Genomic DNA, 23,372 nt, shown 5'->3' with positions numbered 1-23,372 from the left:
TATGCAGATATATAGGATGGTAAACTGCATGTGTTCAAGCACAGCTGTAAAATTCCTTCGCAAAGTTAAAAGTTAAGAAAGTTATATATACACCAGGGGGCGCCACAAGACAGCAAATGCTGTGGTTTGTGAGTTTAACATGAAAAAATTTATGTTATCGTTGTTTTTTACACTGTCTGTGCTGAGAATGACTATTTTTTTATTCAATAAAATTTTATTTATACATGTGGATTTGGTTTAATAAAACGTCTTGTTGTTTGCCTGGTCCGTAAACTCATCGTTTGTAGTCCGTGTGAAGCCATATCCTGGACCTAATCAGTAAGGAAATAATTTTGTCAATCCAATGGATTGAGTTAGATACGGGGAGTCGCTGAAAGTGTCTGGGAGAGATAATCTAGTGAAAGCATCAGCACGGGGTAGCTAGAAAGGCGACTTCTGGTGGACAGCCCCCTCCTACATGCAGGCACAGAGGTCGCAGGGAAGAATCCCACCGCTTCATGTTCTCACAGCGTCAATGTAGCTTCAGTCGACTCTGTCAAAGCTGCGTGATTAAACGAAAGATTATGACTGAAAACACCTGGGTGCGGCACGCATTAGTGGGAAAGGTTTCGCTCTGGCGGAGGTCGTACGCATTTTTGCCTTTTGTATTTCCTTGCTGAATGTCGTGGACATTTTGGATTTTTTTTTTAATGCTCTTGTGTTATCAAGTCTTACAAATTAAGGGGCCATTTTCCCCCCTCCTGTCTTCGCCTTCGGTTAGTTTGTTTGAGTAACACCTGGAAGGTGAATACTTTGAAGTGAGAAAACAACTGGGGACGACAACGTTAAACAACTTGAGGACGGCTCGCTGAGGAGAATGTGCGTAACGTTTCTGGGCCAGCTTCGAGTTGCTCTTTTAAGTGGGCAACATTAGCTAGCTGCTAACACTAGCAAAATTGAACTAACCTCAAGCAAATCTAGCTAATGCCCACCTCTTGACGTATTTTATTTCTGGGATTGTAGCACCCCGCCAATAACCTGGACATCAGTAAATGAGACGCTGACTCGGAAGTAATTTAGGTAAGTCTCTTTGTTTGTGCAAGTTACTGCTTCTTTCTGTGGGGCCCCATACAACATGCTAACATCAGTGCTAGCTACAGCGTCGTATCGTCGGGGTCCCGTCCTGACGTTGTCCGACTTGAGTCTTGCATTAATTCAGTCCCATTTTAAGAGTGAAATTATAATGTTAGAGCCACATCTGACTGCTACCAATCTTGTAATAGCTGTGGCCAGATCCCTGTTCTGATACAATGGTGGGTTTTTTTGGACGGTAACAAGACATTTAGGCAGCTGTCTGTATTTACGTTACGGTAGGTTTCACGTCAACAGCTGCTTATTTGCATTTGTTACTTGACTGCTTCTTGTCTGTTTGGAGTCACCAGAATATCCAATATAACGCAATCGAGTACATTTATATGTATCAGCCATTAACATAGATATATTTTACTGCCATCTCCAATATTAGGTAGGCATTAAGGTAACAGCTGCAGTGCAACAGCAGTCACATCTTTTGTTGCGGAGCACCTTGAGCGCTTCGACATTTAAGGGATTAGTGTGCTGAGCACTCAACACATCGGCGTTTTCATTTTTCTCACCACTTCACTAATCAGATTACTTGACTCCTGAAATTTTATTTAATCTGATTTTAAGATTTTAAATAGATCCGAAGCCAATCTCTGTAGGCTTCTGATTTTAGCATTTTTTTTTATTTTAACAGGTTCCTCCACATCCGCTGTTAGTTAATCATTTATCAGGGAAATGCTGTGAAGATAAACAACCCCGAGAAATCTCAGGGAACCATGAAGCAAGTGATGTTCACGTGAAAATAACATCAAGCTGCCTGACTTAAATCCGTGAATTCCGTTTTGTGGTTTTAACACACCAATGACAGCATAACATTATCACTGCAATGTAGGTCTTCTCGAGTGAATTATGTTTTAAACCAAAACTGTTCTGATTTGTCAAGGGGATTAGACATATTTCCATATCCATATCCAAATTCAAACTTGACCCCTTGATTACCCCTTGAAACTGACAGTATGGATTGCTTTATGTCTAAAGAGAGCACACATGGTATGTTAAGAGAGAGGGGGGAAACTGCAGGCATCCATAGGTAGATAAATGCCCGCTTGTTGAAATACAGAGAAGGCTTCTACTGCCTTAAAACTCAAATGATTGGCATTGTTGTGTTGTAAAACTGATCTGTTTAGCCATCCTTGCTGTAATAAGATGTAAACAAAGACTAGTAAATATCACCTGGGACTTGTCATTGTTGTAGGCCCACAATCTAAGTGCTGGCAGACAGCTGTTTGTAGATTATTATGCAGTTATCCATTATAATATTGTCTGATGATATGCATAGTCTCACATTCGAATGTCTCCAGAGTTTGGGGTAATTTACTCTAACTATATACAACAACAGTGGAATGTTTCCATTACGGTGTTGAAAGCCTGTGTAGGTGAACATTTAAATAATCAAGTTCCTTGTGTGTTCATTTACAACAGACCTTATCCAGAGTGCAAGATAAGGTTTACTCTAACAAAGGCCCTCTACTGCACTGTTCCTTTCTCACACTAGTGCCATACTATTGTTGTTACAGATACACTTGCGACACAGTTTGTTGTGCCATCTGGAGACCGAAAGAAAGTAAAGAAAACAGTCTTCAACAAAAGTGTCAATAACTTTTTTTTTTTTACGTCATTATTGTAAAAAGTTAACTGGCTGCATTAATTCCTGGTTGGTTAATCCAAAGTCCACATTGTGAATTTTTCCCATATCTCTATAATATACTTTGATAGGTATGAAGGATTAGGCCTGGGTCATCCAGATCAAAACTATTTTGTTGCTTTTAAACAGCCCCAAACTGTTTTGTCAACAAGCCTGAACTCATCTTGGGTTTCCTTGATGGCAATAACCTTTTAAAGCCTAATGAAATGCTATCTTTACTTCCTTGGGGTGAGGTAATTCCTGTTGGAAAGGGACACAGTGAGTGATCACCCTGAGCTGTGCGCCAGTGGGATATCAGTTGAGGAGGAAACTGCTTTTTGATTTCATAAGAGGGTCAGAAGAGTGGGATGTCTTAAAGAAATGGTGTTAGCTGGACTTTTTGTTGACGCCTAGTCTTGGAGTTGAGCGACTGCTGAGTAAATGTATTGAGTATGATTATCGGCTTGTTTGTCTTAAGGCACTTTATACCAGATGGAAGCTTAGTTTTTCCCCCATCTTTTAATATTCCTCCTTTTTTGTAATCATTTTCAAGTGCAGATCTCCTCTACCAACTTCAGTATATCTGGCCTTGAACTAATTCAAATACATTTTCTACCCTCCTGGTGAAAAGGAAAGAGAATGCCAGAGCAATGTGTCAGCAATGAATTTGATGACGTGGACCAACAAACATCTGTTTAATAACTATTATACTTGTGTAATTGCTGACGAGTTGCATATGATGGTGTGTTGCAAAATTTAACAAACTTGTCTTTAAAGGTGGAAGATTGTCTTCACATTGCCATCACTGTTTTCCATGCAGATAGATGTATTTAGTTGGTGCAGTTAAATGGATTTTCCCATTTTAAAGATTAGATTTTTCCCTTGTTTTTTAAAGACGGAGACATTTGGCAAGTTGTTTTATTGTGCAAGCAGCTCTGCCGCCTTCCCTCTTGCAGCAGCTGCATGCACAGAGTTTTCTATACTAGCCTACTGATCCTTATAGAGCTTAATTTATTGGTCCATTAATTGATAACTTGATTGACAGAGAAGCAAGAAAGCTGAACATTATTCGGTTTTAGACTGTTGGCTGGCCAAAACAAGTCATTTGAAGAACTTCGGCTTTAGAAAATTGTGGTGGGCATTTTTAACTATTGTGACATTTTGGAGGCAAAACGATTAATCCATTAAATAATATGCAGGTTAATCACTAGTGAAAATGATTTAGTTGCAGGCCTAGAACATTTTAGAACAATTAAGTTCTCCCAGAAACATCTGTAGTCTAATGGGCCTTAGAAATGTTATCACCCAAGAGTGGATGCTAAAGATGAGCCTGAGTGTCCTGTGCCTGGTGTGGTAAATGTAACTGGCTCTTTTTTTTATTGTCCATGTGTGCCATACATTTTTGTTTTAGTAGACACTGAGAGAATGGCTGAGCCTACATCTTCAATTTCTAGTGTGTCACATAGTGTTGCCATTTTCAGCCAACTTCTGTTCTCTCTACAACTCTAGACATAGTTTCAGAGTTTGAACTGGTGCGACATCTTTCTTTAAGAGATACGCAGTGTTATGCATGTGCGTGCATGACTGTTTTGGATATGAGTGTATGTGAAATGTTTTCCTTTGAGCCTTTCCGTGCCTTTTCTATGATCCATCTGAATCCCTGCCGAGATCGGTGATAGGAGACGTGTTTGTCCTTCTCCTTAAAGCAGATGAAAGTGTGTGTTTGATTGTAGGCAGTGATTACAGTTTTGACGTTGCGTGTGGACAAAGCAAGGTCATGGGATTACTGCTGGACTCCACCAGGCACGGCTGGGTTGCGTGGCAACCTGAACTGATCGCAGTCATTCTGGACAATGCTTGTGATTCCACCAGATGCGCTGCATCGCATTTTCAGGAGCGTCCCAGAAGTGCCTGTCCGCTCTGCTCCACGGAGAATATTAGACTATTTTCAAGCTGCACAGAGCCAATTGAACCGGGCAGACACCGAAAAGGCATAGAGTATCTGGTCTATTTATAAGATAACAACCGGTGTAGATTTTCGATCATATATCAAGTAGGGCTGGACGATATGGCCAAAAATGTTTCTCACGATAAAAAGTTTCATATCTTTCCACATCAATTATTATCACAATACGTATCAAATCATTATTTCTTTCCAGTTTTAAGGCAAATTTTTGCTCTTGAGTGAAAGTTGAAGAAACCTGATGTGGTTCAAACTCTTCTTTCTGGTCAATGCTTGATGCCAAACAGTGGATCACTTCACAAATCTGAGGTACAACATTCAAAAAAATTAGGATAAAATCTTTGTCAGCAAATATTAATGTGTAAAATTAAGTAAAAGCTTTTTTCATTCTTTTTTTTTTCCTCAACAAAATCATCAACATCTTAATTAAAAAACTAAGTCATGATTCAAGTGAATAAAATCAAACATTTATTGAATTTTCATCCAACGTTATTGTTATTGAAAAATAACTAATATCAACAAACTCAATTAAAACAGACAAAAAGAAACAATTTACCTGTGGTAGAAGCACAGGAATAAAGGAAAATGACCAAATCAAATAAATCTTAGCAAGTCAGCAAAATCAGGCAGGGAAAACACTCCGCTTCTGAAACGCTCTCTGTGGGGTATGAAGCCGTGCCGAGGGTGGAACAAAACTGGGTCACAGATATGACGTTATAGGGCCGTGCCTAGTGGAATCCAGGCGTTAATAGTCAGCCACCTGAGGAAGAATATTTGTCATTTATGTCAAACCATTGTCATGTCCATGTAGAATAAAGGATGAACTGGGAACGAGGGAGCAGTGCGCAGGTATTCTTTTGTTACTAAGTACCCACACAGATGTTATGGATGTGCAAATGCTTCCTCATTGCATGATGTCAGTCAGCTCATGCTAAACTGAGTTTTCAGTGCCACTATTGTGGCACACTCTTCCTAAGGGTAGATTGCCATGGTAACTTAAGCTGCACAGCTAACTTGATCTAGAGCTATATTCAGAGGAGGGATATCCCGAGCTGATATTTATAATTTATAACCTTTCAGTCCTGACCTTACTCGGGCTGTAGAAAAGACGCACTTCAGTACTAAATTTGTCTGCTCTTTTAAGAGACTGATAATGATTGTCGTTGAATATGCACCAAGTGTTTTTGTTTAATTTCACTCTTTGTTCTAATGTTGCTCAGTAAGATTTCTACTCTTAGAGTGTTGACGATTTCATATGTATTTTGTCAACACGCTTTACAGCAGGTGATTTTGATTTACAATCTGAGGAAGGTCTGTGGGTGAGCAGCAATATTTAACTACCACTTTATGGTGAAAAACAAAGCACCGTCACATTTATGGATTCTTGTTGTTGGTCTGTTGCCCATCGGCCATTAAAGCTGGCTTAACAAATAGCAGGTAACTGTAGATATCAGTATTAAATGAATAGTCTATTAGGTGCAATGAAGTACTGTATTTGTGGAACAGTGTATATTGGCATAATATTTCGCTTGCTGGTCTGTCAGTTTTAACATTCAGTTTCTCCCCTATGCTTTCCCTGTGTCTGTGACCCAGTTAGGAGAGAAATCTGTCTGGCTCTTCAGTCTTACTGTCTATCTGTAGATATGTTCATAAAGCCAAATCTTTTAGTTTGGTGTCTACTGGCTGATTAAGACACCACATAGGAGCTTGCGATCTTCCCTATATAACGCATGGGAAAATAAGACATTTATGTAAAAGAGCTTATGTAATGGAAGAATTTTGAAAGTGTTTTGATTACCAAAGAGGAAAGAACGCTCTAAGACAAACTGTGCAAGAAATGGTCTGTTGTAATTTCAGCAGAAGATTAGTGTCATATCTGTGCTATAAGCTGCCTTCATACTATATTTCCAAACTGATTTTTATGTGCTGTATGCTGGACAATACATTATCTTCAAGCTGTCTACAAATGATAAGCGGTCTGAGCTCAGCTTTGCAGTGGGTAAAGTACAGAGCCAAACAATACCTCAGAACAACAGATACATTGGTGTGCATTTTAAGTTATAAACAAGACGTGCAAAATTCATGCTGAAGAAAAGTATAATATCCTGGGTCAGTGAAGTTTTCCCCTGCCAGATGTCACCACCATATAAAAAGGCAAAGTGTCAAACGGGGCTGTTTGCAGGGCAGCATGTTTACTGAGTGGTAGAAACACATTTTTATTAAAAATCTTGGCTGGTCAAATTACATTATCACTGAATTATATGTACTGTAGCGGCTCAGTACAGCCTGCTTCATCCATATTCATGTTCATTCATATTCACAGCAGAAGAACATGCAGCAACGAAAACGGTTACTTTACAAATATTGTGTGCTGTACTTGATATATTTGATTCTTAAGTTGTGAATTCTTTTTCCAGCTAATGATATTACTATTGTCACTGTAAATACCAGATTCCAGATAAATACATTGATGATGATGATCATATCCTAAATGCTTTAATCTAGAAATGTATGATGCATGTTCAGACCTTTCAGCCTTTATTCATATTAGTCTATTTTTGAACAGATTACATGCCTGTATCTTTTTGAGGTGGGTTGCAGCTCAAATTAGGTTCAATACTTCATGCACCTTGCACATATCTTAAGTGACTGCTTGTGATTAGATATTTTTCCCGCTATTGTTCCTTGCTCGGTATGCAAATTACTGCGTACGTATCCTCCATTTCCTTGGACCGTCTCAAAGACGAAACAATAGACTGTTATACATTTTCGGCTCCCAGACTGACATGCCCCGGTAGAAAGTATACAGTTTGTCTTGTTTATGATCTGTGTACATCTGCGATCCATATTGTAGTCGCTCAAGGAGATTGTGGTTTGTCGTTGCTACTTGTGTCACGCAACTGAAACTACTGGAGCAAAAACAACTTTTTATCTGTTTACACACATTACAAATAGGACTGAATATTCGATCATTGGGTACACATTCGACCTTTTGGGCAATCATCCTTCTGTTGTTGTGCTTTAATCTATGAAATACTGCATCTCGTGAAGTTGCCCGAGTCGCACTTGGTTTTTAGAGCTGCTAATTTTGTAAAAGGATCACTCAAGCTGCATTTTGGTGCCAAATGTGAACAACTCATCGTTGGTTAAAGCTGGCGGTACAATGATTAATATTTAAATAATATAAAATCTGGTTTGTGTGCACATGCAAAGTGGTGGTTTTGGGCCCATAAGGAAGCTCCATGTTTGGATCTCGGTGCCTGCAGTGTGCTGTGATTTAAACAGACTGAACAGGCACAGGCTGATCAACACCTTGTTCATTGACCCTAATACACCTTCACCTGACTGGGATGTCATGTGACAGATTGTAGTTTTATGATAGCTTAGTGTTTATATCTGTTTACCACTATTGCTAAAGAACCATAGACTGTATGTAAAGAAGCTACAAGTCGGGTCTGTCCCCACCTTGATCAGCGAGTATCTCTTTTCAATGTTGACGTCATTAAAACGAACACACCTTTTTAACTGCAGCGAGTTTACTAGTCTGTTTGCTCACAGCGTCATCTTTGACAGCAGTCTGAGAATGAGCCAAATTTGATTTGACTTCTGCAGAGTCTATTAGCAGAGCAAACAACCTACTGGCCAGGACAAGGAACAGAGAATTACTAGTATTACTAATTCTCAATTAGCCCAGTAATCAAAACTAATGACATTATTACCATAGCAAACAAACAACTCTATTACTTCGCTCCATCTCTGTGATTTACTACACAAAGAGCAGAAAAGCCATCACACTAGTGGCTAATTTTATATCTTAATTTCTCTATACAGCTGTCCAGAACATATGGATTTCTTTTTGATGTCTTTCAGGTGCCTTTTGGAGCTTTAAGGTTTTATTAATGTGTGTGGGGTGTTTTTTTTAATAACAAGAGATTTGTTTAAAAAGACATAGCTACTGGTCACTATTTGTTTGCCAACCATACATGTATAGTATGTTGGTTATTTGTAGCTTATAAATTCAAACTTAATTAAAAATGTAAGGTTTTTGTCATCCTCCCTTGAAATTGTCACCCCAGTGAATTAAAGTGTGAGATGCTGGAAGGCTGCACACTGTTAGATTACAGTAATACAGAATGAAAACATGAAATAGTATATTTATCCTCTACAGTTTTTAAATATGTATTAACTTATGCGAAACACAGTTCCTAATGCAGAACCACATACATCTTAGTGTGCACAGGACGAAGTACTTCCTCATTGATGGAGCTCATGTAAACAAGGCACCGGTGAAGTCTACTTTTGGTTTCATGTTATAGCTGCATTGAGGATGGGAGCTGTCTTAATGAAAGGCTGTTGGTGTAGCTGCTATGCCCCACCCCCCACCATCAATACCCACAGTTTGAAAATGACTCTTCGCTTGCTTTATTCCAGTGTGTGAGGGAGGGAACTTTTGTTTGGCAAGATTCAGTGCGGTCCCAGATAGATGAGATGAGAGTAAAAGCACCCAAGAGGAAGTGGAGCAGAAACTAATGAGTGTCAGTGCAGTCCAATGTGTTTTCAGCTGATTGGCAGATCCTATGAATAAGTCAAAATTTCTCTTTCTCTCTGTTTTTCCTCCTCCCCTCTTTTCTCGCCACTTTTTGTCCCTCCCTCTTTCCTGCTCTATAGCTCTATTGTGCACGATAAGGACATTGGGGAGATCATCCTATCTCTTAGCTGGCTTAGTTTCTCATATCAGCTGGCAAGCCTATTGCTTTTTCAGACATGCATGGACAATATTCTTGTGTTGTGTTGTACTCTGACCTGAGAAGCAAGATTATGCATTTCAAGGCTGAGTCTCGTTCAGATTCTTGTTTTTTAGTCAGGCTGGATTACCGTCATAAAACAAAGATTTCAGCGAAAGGAGAACATTTTCTTTGTGCATTACAATGTATGTTCCACTAATGCTTAAGCAGTACGGTCCTTGGTAACAAAATGAAAACCACTCGTTTCGGTCTGTGATTCTTGTAAGTCTTCAGGCGGGACAAACTTGGCACATAGGAGGAGCCTGGCTATTTTAGTATATACTTAACTTAATTAATTCCACATCCATTCAGCAGCTGTATGTAGTTTCTAAAGTATACGCTGACAAATTAGATTTTTTGTCAAACATACTGAACATTAGCTTCCACAGTGGGGAAAGCCAACCCTTAACAAGCATAACTTAACATGATGAGAGAAGGGAAAGAGGTTCTTTTGACCTAAATTTGATTGCTAATTAGTATGCTCCAGGGAACATATTTAAAAAAAAAAAAAAAAAAAATCTTACAGGATGTTTTCCCATTATTCGGTTTGGATTTTGGCAGCTTTCCATCCCCGTCACAAGGGATTAGACAAATGATCAATAGAACAGTATGTATTTCAATAGACTATATAGTCACTATTAATACTCTGGCAACAATATCACATTCACATAACTTTAAAGATGTCTTGTTAGTCATGTTATTGTGCCACTTCATTGCTGTTTTATATTTGAAAGTTATCAGAAATGTCATTGAAAGAAGTTTGTGAAACAGAAGTAATGAGATAGTGAATTAGTTGTTAGATTTAGATTAGAGGTTTCCTGTTCACTTGTAGATATCATGATGTGAAATTTACAGTTTCAGTGTAGTGTTAGGTTACTATGTAATTCACAAATCAATTTCTTATCAAAGACAGTTGCCATGAAACTGTATCAAAAATGGATTGTAAGAGATACCAATCTATCTGAAGCAGTTGGATAATTGTTGGTGTTTGCTTCATGTGTGGGTGCTTATGTTGTCTTTGTCCTTTTTCATTAGATAAGCAAATTGGTGGATCTATCATCTGCAATCCACTGGGATCCAGGCGCTTGAGTCCTAAATGACAAGGTATATAATTCAGGTCATGCAATTTCCTATTGTTAGAATATATTCCTTATTTATTACCCCAGTAACTCCTGAAGGTTACATAGTCATCCATTTGTGATGTTGTTTTGTGGTATCAGATATTTGATGTTTTGTTGACACATCAATACATGCTGAATTTACTTGTTTTTTTGGATTTAGATTAAAATGTCTCTCTCTTGAAGCAAAGCTCTGTCTCTATGAACAGAATTGCTTTCATTGAAGTGATGTATTTATGTCAAACACAAGTAAAAGTCCAACAAGAAACAACAGGAGTGCCCCACCTTGTTCTGCTGTAGGCCAAGATACATGATACACCTGTCAGACTAGCTCTATGTGCAGTCAGCATCCTATTTCATCGTAAAAAGATCGATTGACAATAGAATATGATGTAGTTTTTCTTTTGGGCTGAAGTTAGATGGCAATTTAATAGAAAATGGCTAGATGGGAGGCTTTAGGCAGATATGCTACATAAGTTCAATAAGTAAAAACCTGAACAGGAGATTATAAAACTTGACAGAAAACCATCAAAGATTCCCCTGAACTACAACATGAATAAAGATTACTCAGAGCTCAGTATAATGAGGCCGTAGGAATCCTGAATAAATTAAAGTTGTCTTTTTATGATCAAGGGGGGGGGGGGGGAGGCAGGATAAGTCCTTGCTTACATTAAAACTTTGCATGACCAATATACAATTCCCAGCACAATATGCTGTCCTTAGATTGGTGACATTTGTCCAACACAACTTCTTAAAAACATGATTGTTTTCACATTGTTTTGTCACAAACACAAAGAAATAGCTTCCTTCCTGACCCTCCAGAAAGCTTTTGCGGAGCTGTGAATATGATAGTTACGTTGATACAGATGCCTAGCGTTTGTTTTTACTGTATTATCCACATTTGTGGTCACTCTCATAGTCACACATTTTGACGGTTAAAACACTGACTATAGATAACACAATTCTAGATGTCTAGACTGTCCCCGTAAACCATAGTCAGTTGGTCTAGAGATGTCTTGTGACCTGAATAATGAAACAATGAACAAGAAGGCCAGATAACAGGACGTGTGCCTCTCCTATGCGAGACAGCTTGGTTTCACAGTTTTGCTGAGGAACAGGTTTGCGTTTTCTAAGCTGAAAGATTGAAGTGGAACATTTCCACATTTACTTGTTTGACTACATTGTTTCCCATAACTCATAGCCACTCTTATTTGCATAACTTTCACACCGCTGTAGGCTTTGCATTAATCTATATTTGATACCTGGTTCTAAACCAAGGTCAACACATACTAGTCTAACTAGTGAGTAGGGCAGGGCTCCAGACTAACTTTTTTCACCTCTGTCCTGGAACCGTCTCAAAAGAATTTGAACCATCCTGAAGTTAATGTAAAGCGTCCCAAAATCAAGATGTTGTTTCTTTACTTTATTATCCTCTATAGTTGTTAGGGACATAATAAATGATGATAAATTGATAAAATAATTATTTTATTTATTTATTTTGCTAGATTCAAACAAAGATTTAAAAACAAAACTGAAAAGTTATCTGTCGGGGCATTCAGAATCTCTCTCCCACATATGTGTTCTTTGACATGTCCAGGAAAAAAAGCAATATTATGAGAATAACATCATTATTTAATGATAATTCATAATATTTTTTTAAAAGTCTACCTGACCCACACTCTGCTGTGCTCCCCTTCAGACTGTACTGACTGAGACAAGTGAACTGCATTTCATTGGAGGTAGCAACCGAAACTTCACACTTCAGGCAGCAATCTCAGCACAAATCCACATGTTAACTTCAGCAGCACCGATAAAGTGCAGCTCAGATTGTAGAGGTTTATAAAGCAAAAGTCTACCAGCGAGTCCGCTGGCTGCATCTCAGCGCGCAACGAGAGGGGTGGGCTGGGTGTATGTATGTATATATGTATGTATGTATGTATGTATGTATGTATGTATGTATGTATGTATGTGTATGTGTATGTGTATGTGTATGTGTATGTGTATGTGTATGTGTATGTGTATGTGTATGTGTATGTGTGTGTGTGTGTGTGTGTGTGTGTGTGTGTGTGTGTGTGTGTGTGTGTGTGTGTGTGTGTGTGTGTGTGTGTGTGTGTGTATGTATGTGTTTCACTGTGTGAGAAGATTGATGTGTGGCGCTTAACACATTAGCATATACAGCGCAGTTGAGAGGTCAGCAAGCCGTTTGTGACTGAAAGGTGAGCAGCCAGCCAGTGATAGTGACTACAGTAACAGCATGAGAAGACATGCTCTGTTGTAGTCGGTGCTCGGTCGGTTCAGTTTGTCATTTGCTAAGAAATGGTAATAAATAACACACACATGATCCGTCCCAGAGGCGTCCCAGAGAATATTTCTCTTCGTCCCAAGAACATTTTCTATCATACCCAGGACGACAGGACGCCATTAGTCTCGAGCCCTGGAGTAGGGGCACATTTGCCACTTTCTTTCATTGTATGCGACACCAGTTCACAGGTGGCCATGTCTCAGTGGAAGTCCTCTTCACCTACACTGAGAATCCTATAATTATTAAAAATGGTCATGTATAATAGAATTTTTTTATTCTTAGAAGATGACAATCTGGAATTTGTCATACCGTAATATTCCTGTTTTTAACTGTTTTCAAGAAGCTATAGGTAAGTCCCAAAGTATGCAGAACAATTTGGTATTGGCTGATGTTTGTGGTTGTGATTGGAAAATCCACAGCTGCTGTTGCATTCAAGATATTTCTATATAAATAGAGATTCTTCCAGTTCCGTTCACCAGCTAGTCTCTGTATCTGTCTGCTGTTTGGCGCTGAGCAGGTAGTGTTGTATTTGTGCAGTGGTTTTTAGAGCTTTTTCAGCTGTGGCTGAAAATCACGCAGTGTGAGAGCAGTGCGAGTGAAACAAAACAGCTTAGTTGCGGGCCGGTAAGCTACAGCAACAATGAACTGAAACTCGCTCTAAAGCTTCTGGTGATAATTCTTTGTAGGTTCATCACCTGAGCAACCACTGTCATATTGTCATTTGATTCATTGTTATTAGAAAAACAGCAATTATAGCCACTCACATTTTTAGCTTCTGTTTCAGGGTGTTATAGGGGTATAGGTGGAGTTTCCATATTTGCTCAGAGGTGTGTGTGATTTGATTGGTCTCCTTGTTTTTTCTTATGCAGCTAGAGATTGTTGATAGTGAAAACATGAACAAAGATGAAAAAAGGCTTAGTAATGATGATTTTCTTCCTCCTCAAACAAGATAAGCCGTTACACTCTTATTTTTTTATAGAAAAATTTAAACTGTTCACACCCATGTCGGTTTACTTTGATGCAGATGACATGATTCAGTGTGTTTGTCAAATAAGTGAGAAAATGATCAAAGCTTCCTCAGTAGGTTCTTATTTATTTATGTATTTTATTTATGCAACAATCATTTCTCAAATTTTCAAGAACATGGACTTATAGATACGTTAATACTTTATTTTACAGTCATATCTATGCATATTCTCATTATCATAAATTTGTCAGTCTGTTTATGTTCTCTTTTAGTTTTTTTTAGCACGTGTGGTATTTAAAATGTATATTATGTTGGTACTAACTGTTTTAAAGCAGCATTTAATGAGCAGACTTTATGACTTTTAACAAGGAATTAGGGGAATGCATTTCCATCTTCTACAGTAAGCTAACAAGGAAAATGCGGCAGTTGTCTGCATGGATACATGGCTCTGACCTGAATGTGTCTGACCTGGTTATTGAGACTTGGCAAACTGCTTCTCTTTCCTGGGGAAGCATCATCTTTCAAACATACGGATCACTGAGAGGGTTTTAAGAACTCCTTTATGTCTAAATGTCTATTTATTATTCAAGTTACAGTAAGTGCATTTGAGAAGACTACTTAAGCATCACACAAAGGAATAGTAGGATATTTATCTTCACCGTGTGCTGTATACATTTTATATTGCTATGGCTTTTACGCCTGGATTGCTAGTTAAGTATACATCCTCATTCCTTCTTCCATTCTTGGCCATCTGGGAGTAGCCTAGATCATGTGGAGATGGCCCTCCAGGTCATGTTGCGCTCTGAGATTGAAACAAGATGAGCAACATTGGTCTGCAGTGACTATAAATTAATATCCGCTTACGTAGTTCACTGTAAACACTAATTGACTGCTGCTCTTACATGTGGTGGTTCAAAATAAACCGTAAGGGTAAATAATGTAACTTTGTATATTCGAGTGTCACATAGGAGTAATCTTAGTGTATAATGGATGAAATCCTTAACGTACTATCGGATGCCAAGCACAGTGAGTGTGATATGCTGCGCTACAGCAAAATGGTATTTGAAATAATCGAATGTGGATTTTAAAGTTTTTTTTAAAATCAGAATAACCTATCTACCTTTCTTCATCCCCAGAAAGAAATGATTGAAGTTTTGTTTTTGAACATTTTTGATTTGTGGTTGAACGTTTTCAACCAACGGAAACATCTTAAGGGAAATGGTGGACATTCAAAATGTCAGAAAAATGGAGACTTTTTTTTTTTTTTTCTTCTTCTTCTTTCCTCTCCTCAATTGTGGCTATTGATGACAAGCTATTTTATATATGGATCAGTTTAACCAATCGGTGTTACATTACTGTTAATGATTGACCTGAAAATATGCAGTGATACAAATCTAACTGAAAATGTCAATATCCCTTTTTTTTTTTTTTTTTTTTTTAAGTAGTGTGTATGTTTAAACTTAATGTGCAAATCTACTGTTTAAACTATGAAACAGACTGTACTCCATAACCCCTATAGTTGTTGTGACATTAATAAGAGTGAATGTCATTGCTTGGGTATTCACCGCAGAAATGATTCTCAAGGGCTCATGTTTAACTGGATTTCATATTTAATGAAGGACTTACCAGCAGAAGGGATTATTGAGTAGACTACCATTTATAACGAGCAGGGCGGTCTCCTTCCTTGCCCTGGTTAGGTTGTAATGAGAAAGAAACTGGTCTCCAAATATCCAAACTTTTAAACAACGTCCGATCTAATTGTATTGCAGTTTTTTTTTTTTTTAACATAATGTGACAGAGTAGCAGTAGTGACAAATAAACAGGGTAAATTCAGCAATTCCCAGCCAAATTATTTAAAATGAAAGTTTGCCCGTCTAGATGATTAAATATAAACAGTTATGCAAACCATTATAGCAGGTCAGCTGTAGACATGTTCATCTTGTTGCAGCTTTTTGCTTATCACATTTTGTTTTCAAAAAAGATGACTTTGCTATGGGTTTATAGTAGGGATGGGTATCGCTACTCGATACCTTTTTATGGTATTGACCGAAACAGCCCAGTATCGAGTAGAATCGAACGTCTCCTGTCAAACCAGTACTTCAATCGATACCTAGGCCTGCTTTTTGTAACCAGATCGCAGAAAAAATTACTATTGGTATGGTTTTACTGACAGCAAGGTATCGAATGCAAGCAACACATTAAAGGAAAGAGAAGAGCACGCCTTTTTTCCTTACATGCCTGCACCATAAACCGTATTTTTAAAAGTCCATGCGTGATTGTAAGAGGCTGCAGTCTCAGACATGTTCGTCACTGTTGCAAGTTTATCACCACAAGCTTGGCTTTCCGTTGGTTTCATCTTCACACTTCTCTGTACATTTTTATTTGCTATTCACATCAATTGCCACTGATCGATTGCTGTGTTCCTTCAATTAAACGCTTTTGTGGTGCAGCAGCGATCAGCTGATTTTACTCACGGAATCTCTGGCTGCGGCTGCTTCAGGTGTAGTTTGTGTGATCGGATGGACGTGCAGCCTCTCTTTTCCTCTGTCTTGCTTCAAAAACTTACCTTAAATTAGGTTCCCACCACTTATTTGGTCACTAAACTATTTCACTCGTATCTCATTCAAATATAAAAATTCGCAAGCTGTAGTCTTTCCCCATACTACATGCATACAACACCAATACTACCCTGGATGATGACCTAATTAGGATGAGCAGGATCTGATAAAATTTCTCAATACTTTTGTTATTTGAAACAAGAAGAAAATAAAATGGATAACCTTGCTTGTCCATAACAACAATAAAAATAATAATAGGCTACCAATCAACTAGTATGGCTTCAACAGGTGGCATTTTATGCAAGGTATCGAATAAAGTACTCAGTTGGTATCTGTATCACTTAAGGCTACTGGTTTTGGTACTGGTATTGTAAAATTTGAAACGATAACCAATCCTAGTTTGTAGCACTCTGCATCCCCAAAGATCTCAATTATTGTGAACCATTGTAGGAAACAATTATTAACATGTGATGAAAGAAATGGTAAAAAAGGAGGAAGAAAAAGGAATGAGTATAGAGGCAAGAAGAGCGTGAAAGGAACAAAATGATGGGCAGAGTGCTTTGCTACAGAAGACAGCCAGCTCACAGTTGATAAAGCAGCTAGTTCATTTGGTAAGGCAGCTCTGCACCCTTTCAGGCACAGAAGTCTAAAGGCTGGAATACCAAGCAAATGACATTATTCAATATGCCTTACCTGACATACATGTCTTCTGCGCTGCACACATTTAGGGTGCTTCTCTGCAACTGTGGCTCAGGAATCAACTTCCCTCACAAAGTATTGGAACTGTGACCATTACCTGCTGATTTCCTCCTTGGTTTTCTTATGTCATTAGACTAGCCTACCTCTACAAGACAGACATTTGCAAGAAACCCTCCCCTGAAAAATTATGCTTAATGGGATGGAAGTTGACTTTTTCTTTCACCGTTGCATAAAATAGTTTGTTGATGTCAATTGACGGCTGTGGTGAGCTTGCCTCACAGGATACCCTGTTGCACCTTTTAGCAGAATTGTCGTCAGTCTTCATGTCACCAGGAAGTGGCTTTCAGAGACACAACAAGAGTCCTTAAAAGGCTGTGGTTGTAGTTCTGATCATGAAACTAGCATATACATACATATATTTCACATACAAATCGAACATTGGCTCACTGAGCGCTGTAGGAGACGTACACTTATTGCTACAGCAACAACAACATTGAGAGCGTTGATGCAGTGGTTCACTTCAGTGAATAGACAGGAAGGACTTGTAGTGTAAATAGTAAAATATTAATAATATTGGTTTGACCAATTCCTAGGTAAAAAATATAAAAACATTTGATAATGAAAATGACTGTATGATACACAGTGACCAGCTACTGTACAATACATTGAGATACAGTTGTATTGTTGGCAGTGAATAATAATTATGCCAATTTATCATGTGAGTCACACCACATATCACACAAAAACAAAAAATCCAAAAGGTTGATTACCATAATGACCTTTTTATATGGCTGTTGATAATGGGTAATTAGTCTCTCTTGCTCCATGGTCACATACATAATTGTAGATCCTGTAATTATTTCAATATAGTAGGATTATAATATTCAATAGAGGACACACTGAATGGAGAGATGATGCCAAAAGTGCTGTTATCTTACTTTTTAATGTGTCTGTTACATAGACAATTAAATAAAAGGGTCAGTAATCTGATGGATCACTGCTTGATGTGCAACAACTGAGTTGGGTTCATACCCACACTGATATTGTTGGATGAAGGACTAGGATGGAGAAGAATACAGAAAATGGAGAGTTTTGTCTCCAGTAAAAGAATCTTTTATTCATTTATAACTAACATCTGATTACACACTAGTCCATTCATTAGAACACACAGCACAGTTGAGCCTTATCATAATGTAATTGTTGAGCACACTTGGTGAGCACCCCTGCTGGTGACTCAAAAACCAGTGAGCTGAGGTGACATTACCACATTGTACACTATTCTGTCTCGCCTACAATGTGAAACAAAGTAAAGTCAATTCCTTGTTGAATTTGGTGATGGATAGGATGTGATGTTTTGGTTCAAATTAATTAACATAATCAAGAATTTGACTTACTTTCTCAGCAAAGGAAGCAAACAGTTTGTGTGAAGGCACTCTGCTTTGACTAACTTATTTTCACCATAGATCTATCAGTTAGTTTTGGTAAAGATAGTAATGATCATCACATAGTGTGATTAACATACAAAAGGTTTTCTCCGTAAAGATATGAAAAAAAGATTAACAAAGCAAGCTGTATCTTAGTGTGCTCAATGATTTTCCTACATTTCATTCTAAAACAATAATTTTTTGTTATTTGCCAATTTGTTAATCAATTCACCGTGCCAGCTTAGGTTATCTTAGTTATACAGTGAAGACATACTTGGTTTGTTACATATATTCTACAAAGCCACATTTCAATATTAAGTGAATTGCAGGACTTACTGTTACCAGCTTGCACAAAAACTCAACAATAAACATGCTTGTTAATCACATCATTGCATGCTAAAAACGAGACCTTGGGAAGTGGGCTGCCTTTTTCCTGTTCTTTTTCATTCTCTTGGGGATCCCTGACATCTCCATAACCTCCAGAGTTGTGAAGGCCTGAACAAATGAAGTGAAAATAAGACTGCATTCATTTGCCCCAGGCCCATCCGTGTCTAAAGAAATAACGTGGGAATTATTCATTAGAGTAATTATGATAGTCATCTCACAGGGAATCGAAATGGAAGCTTTTGATTCAGAAGATTTGAAATTGTCTGCACTGTGAGCCAGGCTGAGTGTGCAGAGAGTAAAATAGATAATAAAATGTATCCCATTCCAGCTTACGGTAAGTTGGTTTCAGTTAGATGTGAGATCTAAATGAAAGGTTTGTTGGAATATGTGCAAGCTCTATTTTGCTTGCTGAGAATATCAGTCAGTTGCATAGCTATGCAACTATTCTCCTAACCTTTTCAAAGAACAGCAGGCTCCCAGCTGGCCACAAGCGTCCACAGAAGTCATTTGGTTGGATATGGGTTGCAACATATGATAACCAAAATACGTCTAATGCCAAAGTCAACTTGATGTAGAATACTGATATTTAGTCATGAGGAGTCATTGACCAATAGCCTTCCTGCCTCTGGTGTATACTTTCAAGGGTTTTGGTCACTATTAGGCTTGTGCCGATTGGCAACTGGGTCGGCTATCGACGATTGAAGAAATGATTAGCAATTGGTTTGGCATGCGCCGACATTAAGGCAGTTTTAACTAACTCACTATCAGAACTAAGATGACATAAAAACAGTCTCTAGAATCTGCACCACACTGCAGTGTTTCCCATTCATTGATTTATTTGTGGCGACACGCCACAATATCAACGCTGTCTGCCACATACTGTATACTATTTAAAATTAGTAAAATCATAATTCATTGTGGAGCTGCGCATAGATTCGCTCAGCTCCTCCCCTTGCTTGCTTGTTCTCTCTCTCAAACACATTAAAACGGAGCCGTGTGTATATAGAAATACTAATGCACTAAGGTTAGTTTCTGTTTTCTTAACAAAACGCTGTCAATGTCAGAGACCCACCTTCAAATAAGTAAGCATTATAAGGATCGTAGCTAATAACGATAGCTATGTTAACGTTAGAATACAGCTGGGTTTTCAAGATTAGCATGTTGTACATGGCTGCTATCGATTGCACAAAGATTTAACTCCATATAGGGAGGAAATCAACAATCTTGCTGAGTGATGCACAGAGAACAATCTACTGCTCAATGAGGCTGGTGAAGAAAGCTGAGAAACGGCCCATTTTCAAAGTGCCAGTTTATTTTAACTAGTGTAAACACTTGGAATTAAACGACTATAGTATGTGCAATATAATGTGCATTTATGAGAATCATTAGGATTATAAACAAATAGCCTAGTGGAATTATGGGGGCGTGCAGCTGTCGCTATGTGTGGAACGACTGCATCTTTATACAGATTGGTTTGTAATCAATACTGGGCATTGTAGGAAATTGTGAATCCGATAGTGGCTTGACTGTGAGCAGATGTCTTGTTGAGTTTTATGATGCTACACAAAAAACAACTGCTAATTGTCCTAAAAATTTCTAGAGCTTCAGCTTGTTTAGTACTTGTACATATGCATGAGGCACACATAGTGGCCTTTTGCTGCATTAATAATGCAGTTTTGTCCTACGTTTTCAGAGATGAATTGCAAAGCATTACTTAAACATATTCTGATGTTTTTTAAATTTTCTGACGACACTGCCATTCTCAGCCTGCTTCACCAGAATTCAGACCCGTCATTGTACTTCACGGAGGTTAGTAAATTTGTTCAGTGGTGTGACAAGAACTATCTCACCAACACTAAAAAAAAAAAAAAAAAACTGAGGAGATGGTGTTTGACCCTCGGTCGGTGGGGGATCCTACCCCACTGTCCATTCCCAGGGAGGAGATCAAACGGGTCACTTCCTAAAGGTATCTGGGTATGCCCCTGTATAACCTCTTAAGCTGGAGTGATCATGTAGACTATGTATGTTCCCATTTACAGCAAAAGCTGTATTTTTTACGTAGACTGAGTGTGTTTGGTGTCAGCCAGAACATCATGTTTTTATTTTATCAGGCAGTGATGGAGAGTGTCATCAGGTATAGGCTGACGGCGTGGTCGGCAATCTCTCCACACAGTCCAAATCAAAGTTGCAACGCCTGGTACAGACTGCTATGAAGGTGATGGGGAGGACTGAAAAGCTCTCCCTTCAGTCCATCTATGAGCAGTCTGTACTCAGGCAGGCGCGGAGAGTACTGTTGGACCCGTCCCACATCCTTCAAACGGAATACGAGTTCTTGCCTTCTGGTAGAAGGTACAGAATCCCAAAAAACAAATTGAACCGTTTTAAATACTCTTTCATACCCACCTCCATCAAAATTTTAAATGGATCTGTACGCTGAGGCCTGGGAAGTGTGCAATAACTTGGTGTTCTGCTCGTTGTTTTTTGTATTTTATTTATTTTATTATTTTTTAATCTTTTACTGGATGTGTCATGAGTGTGTATGTAGCCTACGTGTACGTCTTAAGCTATTATTTGTATTTTACGTGTATTTATTGTCTGAAAGGGCAGCTATTACTATGTACTACGCACTTTTGAGTCCATGACAAATTTTCCCTAGGGGACAGTAAAGTCTATTCTATGTTGAGGAATGTGTGTAGGTTACATGTAAATGTTGCAATAGATGCATATCTTGTTATGAGTTCAGTCTATCAGAGCTTGTGTGCTTAGAGCAGAAAATTGTGAAGATGCTATAAAAGTCTCTTTGTCACAGATCGGATTACTTACCCTCATTTTACCACAAATCCAAAGAAAACAATCATGGTTTTGTTTTCTAGAGTCACACAAGACCACTGAGACCTAAGAACGGTGGTGAGAACGAAAACCAGAGGGAGAGTAAAACTGGAACTTCAGGTTCCACTGAGCTGCATACCCCCACTGCAGATACTGACTACAGGATTGTCTTTCTACTTTTTTCAGCTGCACTTCCAGCCATAGTTTCCCGTTGCTTTGTTTTTGTATCCATTGATTGCTTCCTATGTTGAGTTATCAGGCGCTGCTGTGGGGTAAATATCAACAATGTTGACTGCCAGCAGTGGTAAAATAAGGAAGAAGGTGTGCATCTAAACTGTGCTTGGGACTGCTAGATTTGAGTGCATGGCGCATTGGAGATGTCTCTGTATGTGTTAGACAGTCGCTGAACTGTTGTCCTCTTAACTCAATATCCCACTGCATTATTGAGAGGCAGAAGTTCTCCCTTTGTGCCTGCTGGAGTTGAATGTGTTGCTGATAATGAGGCGCCCAGAGGAAAGATATCGCTAGGGACTGTCTTGTACACATCTCTTCAGTATAGAGATGTTCCCACTCACTGACTACACAAACATATTTTTTTGTTAACTGTACTTCAAATATGTGATTAAATATATTTCATTGTTTAAAAAAAAAAAAAAAGGCAACAGTTTAAGGATCACTTTACAACCTCCAAAACACTTATATTTTAGACATTTCCTGTGTTTCATAACTTGTCAACTAGGTGCTGTAATCTCTGTTTAATATAGGACTACAATTATTAGTCACTCTTGAGTCAGCCATGTGCTTAGTCATTCTGCAATATTATGTGTTGGCAAGCAGTAAGTGTACGTTTGAGAATTTTAATAAATATCAGCAAATGGAAACCCTATAAAAGGTTTTGTTTATAAACCCAATGTTGCATTCCCACCTTTTATCCTGGTTTGCACTCAAGGTGAAAAAATACTTTAGTTGTAGTAAAAAATATGCAGCGTGATGGTAATGTAACTTGACATTTGATTATGTATTAACCAACATAATTATTGCACAGAGCAATTGAACTTCTGCAGCTTTTTTTTATTTGTCAGTGGGGGACCTCCATGTTATGGGACATGATCCCGTTTTGAGAAGAGTTAAAGCTGCATTATAGGAAGGGTGAGAAAACAAGCCTATAAGCCACTGGCACTCCGCCCCGCATTGAGGAAGTGACTTTTTCTTTCCTCTTCCTTCAGACAGAAGTAATTCAAGTGTATCCTGCAGGTTCTACAGGCTGGTCCCCCCCCCCGGTGCATTGTTTTGCTATAAACTCAATATAAAATTTCAGCTGTAGCCCAGCAAACCTTTAACAGTCCAAGGCAATCTGGATCAAAAGCTCCTTTCATAAGGCGAGAGCTAGCCCGTACTAATCACATTCTGCCATGTCAACGAGACGAGTACTATTCGCTATAAATAACACAAGCTGCTCGCTACTGTTAAATGCAGCACTTTCATTTCCGCTTAACCCATTACACACACACAAACATACATGCGCACACAGACACAACACCAAAAGTACCTACTGGGCCTATTTAGATTATTATTTTTTTTTTTAATGCTGATTT

General features: G+C 38.4%; 1 protein-coding gene across 3 annotated transcripts in view; it reads left to right on the top strand.

The window, feature by feature from the left end:
• The first annotated feature begins 349 nt into the window (after positions 1-349).
• The window catches only part of erbin (erbb2 interacting protein), a 56,097-nt gene continuing 33,074 nt past the window's right edge, over positions 350-23,372 (top strand). Inside the window, exons 1-3 of one of the 3 annotated variants that reach the window (XM_038734667.1) lie at positions 350-858; positions 1,003-1,059; positions 10,529-10,597. The gene's annotated coding sequence lies outside the window, so the exon portion shown is untranslated. Of the gene's footprint in view, positions 1,060-10,528; positions 10,598-23,372 lie in introns of all 3 variants that reach the window. The other 2 variants (XM_038734669.1, XM_038734670.1) reach the window with 2 other exon arrangements.

The sequence above is a fragment of the Micropterus salmoides genome, unplaced genomic scaffold (assembly GCF_014851395.1).
Source record: "Micropterus salmoides isolate LMB-PRFRI ecotype aquatic unplaced genomic scaffold, ASM1485139v1 Ms_hic_scaffold_20, whole genome shotgun sequence".
In the NCBI taxonomy this organism is placed as follows: Eukaryota; Metazoa; Chordata; class Actinopteri; order Centrarchiformes; family Centrarchidae; genus Micropterus; species Micropterus salmoides.
This window is presented reverse-complemented; position numbering and strand designations above follow the sequence as displayed.